The sequence below is a fragment of the Alexandromys fortis genome, unplaced genomic scaffold (assembly GCF_014885135.2).
Source record: "Alexandromys fortis isolate MF-2015 unplaced genomic scaffold, M_Fortis_MF-2015_v1.1 scaffold_26, whole genome shotgun sequence".
Lineage (NCBI taxonomy): Eukaryota > Metazoa > Chordata > Mammalia > Rodentia > Cricetidae > Alexandromys > Alexandromys fortis.
Genome location: NW_026067894.1, coordinates 9,218,736 through 9,229,044, shown reverse-complemented (window position 1 = coordinate 9,229,044; position 10,309 = coordinate 9,218,736).

Genomic DNA, 10,309 nt, shown 5'->3' with positions numbered 1-10,309 from the left:
CAGTTTGCCCACCCCCTTCTGAACTCCCCAGGCACTTGGGCTGGGTTTTTCTCTCTGCATTTTAATACTTTTCACCCTTGTATTTTCATTTTCCATGTATTTGTCTTGTTTGAAAATTTTAATTATAAACTTGTAGAGGTTAGGGTCCGTATTTTGACATCTTTTCCTCCTCCATGCGCCACCTGGCATGATATCTTTCTAGTAATAGACCCTTGGTCACTGAATGACCTTTTGGGTTAAATTCTCTTCTAAACAACTCTACATCAGATTCAGCTTTCATTGTAAAAATATGTACTCTGTGGGCTGGAGATGGGTCCTAGTGTTACAGGATTCAGTTAGGATCCTATTCGCATTACCATCAGACACACAAACAAAAAGAACTGTAATGTTAATGGCCAGATTTAAAGAAAAATCCATTGGTATTTCATCAGCTATCAAATAAAGCTAAACCTTTAGGCTGGACCTCAAGGCCTGCCACTATGTGTTTCAACCTACTTCTTCAGTCTTATCGCTCACATCCATGATCACTACTGTCTTCCAGTTCTGCCCGTTGAAATCATATGGAGAATTCACTGCTTTCATCCTGTTTGTGGCCTAAACGAAGCCTTCAGGATGCTACTTCCTCCAGAAGCCTTCTTCAGCCCTGTTTGTTTGCCAAACCCACTGAACTTTGTTGCCATGTTCACAAGCTTTACCTCTTCCTTCCAGATAATGGGCCACGCTGCCAGCCACTCACACAAAGTGAGGCCACTTCAGGTTAGAAAGGTAAACTGATTGTCCAGGTCACGCAGCATCTTCTTTTGACTGCGTTAAGCTGGGGAAAACCTCATTTATAAGCCAGTAACCCTGTCTGTCTCCGTACCTCTCATCGAACTGGCATGTGTATTAAATACTTTTTGTTTCTGTGCTGGGGATCAAGCCAGGGTCTCCTATATGCCAGGAAGTGCTTCGCTGAGCTACATCTCATCCCCCAGCCAGTACATATTTTCGCATGAATATGAGTGGTTGTCTTAATAAGAATAATCCTTTAACAAAGATGGGCATAGTGATACATTCCTGTAATCCAGCACTCAGGAGGCAGAGACGAGGATCACCAAGGGAAACCTAAGCTGCTTGAGGGAATCTGCCTAAAAAGAAAAGGTGATTGACTTTCTGATCTTCAGAGATGTGACTACAGCCTGTTCGTACAAGGACAATGATTCTGTGGAGGAAAATCAAATCAGAAGACACTAGTAGTCTAAAGCAGATGGGGTTTTTTGTGACCCAGCTTTCAAAGAATGAAAGCAGAGGGGACGTAGGCTCTGAAAAGTATTCGGCTCTACCAGTGAGAGTCCAGGATACACCCATTATTCCATTATAACTCTCACCGCAACTTCCTAAGCAGGCTTTATGTCCCCATTTGGCAGATGACAAAACCGAAGCTCTCGAGGTGTGCTGGCTGAGGTCAGGTGGCTTAGTAATCGGCAGAGTGTTCAAAGGCAGGATGACTCCATAGCAGAAACTGCCACACCGGCGATGAGAGAAGGATGTACGTATGTCTAAGAGGCAGGCTGGTACTTGTCATTGATGCCTAAAGCAGATATATTAACGAGGAGTAAGAAACATAACTGTAAAGTGACCTCTCATGGGTATGTCGGCTCGTCTTCGTGACAGGGGCCTCTGTGGAAAGCTAAGACGTCCCTTGAAGATGGCTAGGGGAGCTGGAAGCTGAGCAGGAGCAAGCAGCATGGAGGTGGGGGGGAGAAGCGGTGGGCTACCTCCTCCACGCAGAGAAAGCTGCTCTTTCCCTTCCTCTCAGTAAATACTTCTGAGCACGCAGTGTGCTCCGTTTGCTGGGCTGGGCAGGGCACTGGAAACCCAGCAGGGAAGCTACAAGCCCAGTGAGGTGTGTGTGACGCTGGTTGGATGCATTCCTCCCCTCCCCCACGCCTCGAATTTTTGGTTCAGGCTAGGTCTCCTTCTTCCTCCTGTTGCCGTCCTCTCTGGACTGTTGCATCAGCTGCGTTAAGGCCACTGATTGGCCAAAGCTATTTTTATTCCTCAATCATGTCACAGTCTTGAAAACATGTCCAGATCAGATCTGAAATGTTTTTTGAGACTTCTTCAGCCTCTGATCCTCTCAGCTTATGAATCTAATGGGATTCTCATCGTGTGTGTGTGTGTGTGTGTGTGTGTGTGTGTGTGTGTGTATTAGTTTTGTGGCATCAAATTCTTGGATTACTTTATTACAAAGCCCTTACATTATGACCATTCCAGGGGTTATGATTTATTACTCCTTGTGTCTTATTGTTTTCTGGCTTCAGCCCCCACTTGCAGAACATAATTTCTTTCTCTCTCTGCGTAGCTTTGGAGCCTGTCCCGTAACCTGCTCTGTAGACCAGGCTGGCCTGGAACTCACATTTAAGGCTTGCACCACTACCGGCAGGTACAGAACACAATTTCTGCCCAGGCAAATCATGTAGGAAAGAAACCTCGCTCCAGTAGGTTTGACTAAGTCCAAAGGAGACACTCCACACATCCACCAAAAGCTTGCTCACACACTCCTTCACTTACTCATTAGGCAGGCATCGTGGGAGGTGCTGAACATGGTCCTGAGCTGACAAAAACCTCAGCTGGCCCTGACTTAGTCCCTCCAAGTTGTCACCGACTCTCAGAAACAGAGTCAACACTCTTAAAAACATTTTTGAGGGTCAGGCAACTGTTTTTATCTTTTTTTTTTTTTTTTTGGTTTTTCGAGACAGGGTTTCCCTGTGGTTTTGGAGCCTGTCCTGGAACTAGCTCTTGTAGACCAGGCTGGTCTCGAACTCACAGAGATCCACCTGCCTCTGCCTCCCGAGTTCTGGGATTAAAGGCGTGCGCCACCACTGCCCGGCAACTGTTTTTATCTTTATTCAACAAACTGAACTTGTTCCTTTCCCAGCTCTTAGAATCTGTTTTCCTTCCTTCCTTCTTTCTTTTTTTTAATTTTTCAAGACAGAGTTTCTCTGTGTAACCTTGGCTGTCCTGGAACTTGCTCTGTAGGCCAGGCAGGCCTCGAACCCACAGATCCGCCCGCCTCTGCCTTCAGAATGCTGGTGTTAAAGGTGTGCGCCACCACTGCCCGACTAGAATCTATTTTCTTATCTACAAAACCAAGCAATTTAGAAGAGTCCTTTCTCCAATCACTATGCAGAGATCTAGCGTTTCTGGATGACGTCACTTCCCTCGACTGCACATTTTGGATAGAAAATTTCAAGTTTGGAATAGCTCATACTTCGTAATAAAATATGAACGCTAACCTACTCTGGCTGCTTTCGGGCAATCCGCGGGACTTTTCTAGTTTAATATTTTTTTTGCGAGCCCGCAGCGCTCCCTGCAGGCCATATCTTGCTACAGCTCAGCCACCGTGGACTGAAAAAGACTGACAAGGCCTCTTCAAATGATTCGGTCCACGACTGTCAGGCCCCCGTGTCAAGGCTTCAAGGTCTTCACAAGAGGCTAGACGATGGCTAAGTAAATATCGCGTAGCTTCTGAAAGAGTCTAGCAAGAATTAAGCTTTCACAAGACTTCAAGACCTAAATATTTCTCCCATTGTTCTGGCCCTCTCGTCGCACAGGCAGAAAACCTCTGCTCAAGAGAGAAGGAATTCGTTCAAGACCCTCGGAAAGCTGTCCGCGGGGTGGAGACTAGATCTGAGGTCCAGCCAAGCGACACTTGAACAGGCTGGTTCAGGGGCAGCTTATTCTCAGAAAGAACAATCTCTTTGCTATTCTCCTGCTTCTCCCCCGCCATTCCAACAGGCTCTATTAGGACAGGGGAGATGAAGGATGCGGTTCTAGCTCTTCAAACCTGTGTGAAATCTGGACAAGTCATTTCTCTCTGTGTCAATGCTTTGATGTAAGCTAACGCGTGAAAACCCTTCAATGGGGCTTCGTGCAATCGGAGTGGTCAATAAAGCAGCCGGGGTTATTATTTTATGTTGTTTTCCCCCAAAGTCTCCTTCGGCGAAAGCTGCATCACTGTTCTTTTTTTTTTCTTTTTTTTTTTTCTTTTTTTTTGGTGCTCAGCAACAGGCTCTTCTTACGCAAATCGCGGCGGCCAATGAGCAGGGAGGTGGGCAGGGTTGTGTGCTAGCCAATAGGAGCCCGCAGCGACGCTCAGGATAGGACCAGGCGAGTTTCCAGGCTGACTTTGGAAGCCAGTCTCCAAGGCTGTTGAAGGGACCGGAAGGGTCTTTGAAACCTTCCTATCTGCCTATCAACTGGGCTCTGATTGGTGTAGAACCCAGCGCCTACCTGTCCTCTGCCCTTCCTGAGCCGAGCTGGTAGCGAAAGGCTTGCTTTTTTTGTTTGTTTGTTTTTTTTTTTCTTTTAACTTTTTGAGACCCTGTCTCCTGTACAGCAGACGGGACAGGATCTCAAAAGCTGGTCTTGACTTTGTGATCCCCCTGCCTCAGCCTCCCTAGTAGCTGAGATTACAGGTTTGTATATCCTCCTTGGTGTTTTAAATCGCTTCACATTTTTATCCGTCTACATTTAAATGCTTCGCGGGGCACGATGGTGCACTGGCATGTGTTCAAAGCCAGGCTGGACTGCGTAGTGAGTTTGAGTAACTCAGTAAGAGCCAGTCTCAAAAACAAACAAAACAAAAAACCTTGAGTAGCTGGGTTTACAGACCAGACTGCACGAACTTGGTGCTTTTTTTAAAAATAGTTATTTTTATGTGCTTTGGTGTTTTCCCTGCATGTAGGTCTGTGTGAGGGTGTCGGATCCCCTGGAACTGGAATTACAGACACCTGTGGGCTGCTGTGTGGGTACTGGGAATTGAACCCAGGTCCTCTAGAAGAGCAGCCAGTGCTTTTAACCTCTGAGCCATCTCTCCTCCAGCCCAATCTTTGTGAGGTCTTGCATAACGGGAGGGTCTCGTGTGACACAGCTTTCCTTGGACTTTATGTAGCCCAGAGGATGTCTTTGAACGTCTGATCCTCCTGCCTCCACCTCCGGAATTATAGGCCTGTGCCATCATGCTGGGCTCTTCAACTTTTACTTCTTGTAAAAATTATTTTTTGTTTTATATGTACAGGTGTGTGCTTGTATATAAATATGCGAGGTGCCCTCAGAAGCCTGGGGTGCATGAGACCTTGACATGCAAAAAAGTGTTGGAGGAATTTCACATAAAATCCCCTATTTATGATTTCTCTTGTGTCACCGAGCACACCAGCCAGTAGCTAGACTTGTCTTTTCCTGTTTTCAGCAATCATAAAGTATGGAGGCCATTTAGCTTACCCACATTATCTACAGGAACCTGAATCTAAAACCCCAGAAAACATACATTCCTCAACATAGCTGATCCTGGCAGCCCATGCCTGGAATCCCAACTCTTGTGGCTGCTAAGGCAGATCACAAGTCCAAAGCCAGGTTGAGAAACTTAGTACGATCCTGTTCCCCTGTTCCAAAATGAAAAGTAAGGGGTGGGGACATTGGCCAGACCACTCATTAGTTAAGAACACTGACTGCAGCCCAGTGGTAGTGACATGTGCCTTTAATTCCAGCACTTTGGAGACAGAGGCAGGCAGATCTCTGTGAGTTCGGGGTCAGCCTGGTCTCTAGAGTGAGTTCCAGGACAGGCTCCAAAGTTACAAAGAAACCCTGTCTCGAAAAAACAAAACAAAACAAAACCAATAAATAAATAAATAAATAAAAGAGCATTGCTGAGGGCTCTTACAGAGAACTTCAGTTCTGTTCCCAGCACCCACATGCCCACATGGTCCCTCACAATCACTCACAAGTACAGTTCCAGGGGAAGGATTCAATGTGCCCTTCTGACCCCCACAGGTACCAGGCAAGCAAGTTGTGCACAGACGTATGTGCAAGCAAAACACTCATACACCTAAAAAATAATTTAAATAAAAACAAGAAGTGCATGCAAGGCCAGAAGTGTGGGGGGTGAGACAAGGACTGGGGTGTGGCTCGGTGGTGGAGTGAGTGCAGCTTCAGTCCCCAGGCTGGCCCTGAACTCACAGAGATCAGCCTGCCTCTGCTTCCTGAGTTGCTGGGAATAAGGTGAGCAACGTTGTGCCTAGACTTGCCATTTGTTTGTTTGTTTATTGGTTTTTCGAGACAGGGTTTCTTTATAGCTTGTTTGGGCCTATGCCTAGGCCCTCCATTTATTTATTTATTTATTTAGTCTTTTGAGACAGGGTTTCTCTGTAGCTTTTTGGAACCTGTCCTGGAACTCCTCTGTAGACCAGGCTGGCCTTGAACTCACAGAGACCCACCCTGCCTCTACCTCCTAAGTGCTGGGATTAAAGGCTTGTGCCACCACTGCCCTACACTAGATCTTCCCTTTAAAATGTACATTTATTTATTTATCGTGTGTGTGTGCAATTGCACTTATGGCTCATGCATGCATGTGGGGGCCAGAAAACAACGTGTGGGAGCCAGTTCTCTTCTGTGACTTGATTTCTGGGAATCATCTCAGGTCCTGTTAGCTTTACACCCTGAGTCATCTCGCCTGCCCCCCTTTTTTTGTGCTGGCCATCAAACCCTGGCCTTGGCAAATGTGAGGCAATTGCCCTGCCGCTGTACCCTCTACTTCCTTCTACTTTTGCAGGTACTGGTGATGCACACCTTTGTTCAAGGTCAAAGTGTGTGGCAGTGGCAGAGTAGGAACTCGAAGGAGTTCACTTTCCAGGCTCTTTGAACTCCTTTCTGCAGTAGTTAAATACTCATTAACTTTCCCCTCCCATTTAAGAGACAAGGTCTACTATTTTGCAAGCTGGCTTTGAGAACTTGTGCTCAAGCCTGGCGTGTTGGGGCTTGCCTTTAGTCACAGTAATCAGGAGGTAGAGGCAGTTGATTCTGAGGCCAGCCTGGTCTACAGAGTGAGTTCCAGGACAGCCAGAGCTACACAAAGGAACCCTGTCTTGAAAAAACAGAACAAACAAACTAAATAATAACAAAGAATAACAAGGGGGCTGGAGAGATGGCTCAGAGGTTAAAAGCATTGCCTGCTCTTCCAAAGGTCCTGAGTTCAATTCCCAGCAACCACATGGTGGCTCACAACCATCTGGAATGAGGTCTGGTGCCCTCTTCTGGCCTGCAGGCATACACACAGACAGAATATTGTATACATAATAAATAAATAAATATTAAAAAAAAACAAAGAATAACAAAAAGGAAGGAAAGAAGGAAGAAAGAAGAAAACTTGGACATTGAAGTGGCTAGGATTATGGGCGGGTTGCTGCCATGGCAAACAGTTACAACGTTTATTAACTGAATGACATCTTTCTGGGTCAGCCAATTTGTGTAAAACTGGGAATAGGAGGTTTAGAAGTGACCGTTTTGCTGTTATTTGTAAAGCTCACCCATCGCTCTCCTTACTTCTCCCCCTTACTCGGCTCTGGTTACACTGGCCACTACTTCATGACTCTTCACCTGTGTCAGGCCAGTCTTCTCTCCAAGTCCTTGCTGTTGGCCCCTAGCTTAGGATGGTCTGTATTTTTGTTGTTTTTGTTTTGCTTTTCAAGACAGGTTTCTCTGTGGTTTTGGAGCCTGTCCTGGAACTAGCTCTTGTAGACCAGGCTGGTCTCCAACTCACAGAGATCCGCCTGCCTCAGCCTCCCAAGTGCTGGGGTTAAAGGCATGCGCCACCACCACCCGGCCAATTAACTCTTTTTTTTAAAAAAAAAAATTATTTATTTCTTAAGTATACAGTATTCTGTCTGCGTGTATTCCTGCAGGCCAGAAGAGGGCACCAGATCTCATTACAGATGGTTGTGAGCCATCTTGTGGTTGCTGGGAATTGAACTCAGGACCTTTGGAAGAGCAGACAATGCTCTTAACCTCTGAGCCATCTCTCAGCCCTGCCAATTAACTCTTCTATCTTGTTCCCAGACATGAAAGCATAGAAATCTGTGATGATAAGGAACATTCATTCATTCAGAATTGGAGCAGGGTGTGGGCCTTTAGTCCAGGACAGGAGGGTGGAAGATCCACGTTGGAAGCAGGCAAAGGGAAAAAAAAAAAAAAAACGAGACCAAAAAAGAAGTGAAATGATCATTTAAAGCCATATAAAGAAAGAAAATATTCTGGTGGCCGTGTTTACATAGGTTGATGTAAAAGTCAGTAGAAGGCTGGGGACCTGAACAAGGCCAGATGGATGTGGTAGCTGGGGGTCCACCTGTGCTTCCAGCACCCAGAAAGCCGGGCCAAGGGAGCCCCAGGGCAAGTTGACTAGCCAGGCTAGCTTTATTGTGAACTCTGTGTTCATCAGAGAGACTGCCTCAAACTCCACACCTGTATACCCACACCCACAAACACACATGCAGAGGCATCTATACACATATATAAACAAGTATATACATATACAGAAATTCCATACATACCACACACGTATACACACCTTGAGGAGAAATCTCAGTACAGACGGGCATGGTGGCTCATGGGTATAAATCCTGGCACCTGGAAGGCTGAGGTGAGAGGACCTCACCCCTCACATGTGCGTGTGCATACACGCTCACACCCCAAGGACCAGTGAGAGGATAAAGGTATTTGCTGTCGATCCTGACGAACTGAATTTGACCCCCAGAAACCATATGAGAAAAAGAGAATGGCTTCCTGAGAGTTGTCCTCTGACCTCCACGGGTGTGACACTGTACAAGTGTGCCCACACATACACAAAAAATAAATGATACTACATGTAATATAAGACTTTCAAATTACTTTCATTTATTTGTTTGTGTTCCTGTGTGTATGACACGTGTGTGGGTGCCCTCAGAGGGCAAGAAGAAGGTGTTGGCTCCCCAGAGCTGGAATCATGGGCAGTTGTGAGCTCCCCAATATGAGTATTAGGAACTGAGTGTGGGCGTCTTGGAAGAGCAGCAAGCACTCTAACCACTGAGCCACATACCTGACTTGGTTTTTGGCAAGGTCGCGAGGAAAACATTGATTGAGAAAGAACAGACTTTCTTTACAGACAAAAAAAAAAAATGAAATTTAGCTCCAAATGGATTTTAAAAAACTAAACGTAACAGGCACAACCACAAGTGACAAGATAAGGAGGCTAAGGGGTAGCTCAGTGTTAGGATGCTTGTGCAACCCGGGGCCCTGGGCCCCATCCCCAGCAATACATATTCACACAACACACATTCACACTTATACTCTCTCTCACACACTTACACACACACACACATTGAGCTGGGCATGGTAGTTCATGTCTGTAATCCCAGCTAGCCTGTGCTCCATAAGGAGTTAAGGAGTGAGACCTCATCAAGACAAGAAATTCAGCCAGGCATGCTGCCAGGCTCAGGTGATCTACCATTTAAGTGCTTAATGAGGAACTCTCGCTATGTGCATTCCGTCAGTTTCTTTTTTCTTTTTCAAGACGGGGTTTCTCTGTGTGGCTTTGGCTGGCCTAGAACTCTGTAGACCAGGCTAGCTTCAGACTTTCAGAGATCCACCTGCTTCTGCCTCCCTTGTGCCGGGATTAGCGTTGTGTGCTACCACCTTGGCTCCTTGTTTGTTTGTTTGAAGATTGCCTCAAGTAGCCCAAGTTGGCCCCAAACTGCCTTTGTGACTAAGACTGACCCTGAACTCCTAATCTTGTTGCCTTTACCTCCTGAAGGCTAAAATTACTAATTGTATCTGAATTTAAAAAAAAAGCCATATTTGTTAGTACATGCCTGTAAATTCTAGCACTGAGGAAGACTTGATAGGAGAATCACGAGTTCAAGGTCAGCCTAGGCTACATAACCTCCCTCCCTCCCTCCCTCCTTCCCTCCCTCCCTCCCTCCCTCCTTCCCTCCCTCCCTTCCTCCTTCCTTCCTTCCTGGAAAAGAAAGCTTGAATGAAGACACTGGGCCTGTAATCTCAGCACTGAGGAGGCAGACACTATATAGTATATTTGAGGCCAGCTACTTTAGAAATCAAGCTAACTAAAGGTCTGGAGAGATGGTTCAGAGGTTAAGAGCACTGACTGCTCTTCCAGAGGTTCGGAGTTCAATTTCCAGAAACCACATCGTGGCTCACAACCATCTGTAGTGAGGTCTGGTGCCCTCTTCTGGCCTGTAGGCATACATGCAGGTAGAGCATTGTACACAAAACAAATCAATCTTTAAAAAATATGTTCTTATGTCATAAAACATTTAAGAAAAAAAATCAGCAAAAAAAAAACAACCCAAAAAATAGTATATCCATCCTCTTTACAGTTTAAGCAGATTTGTTCCCCACCTGGGAATTTGCATTCTGATGAGTTCCCAAGTGTCCATGCCACTAGCTTGTATGGTGAATTCCCAAGTGTCCATCCATGCCACTAGCTTGTACCGTCGTC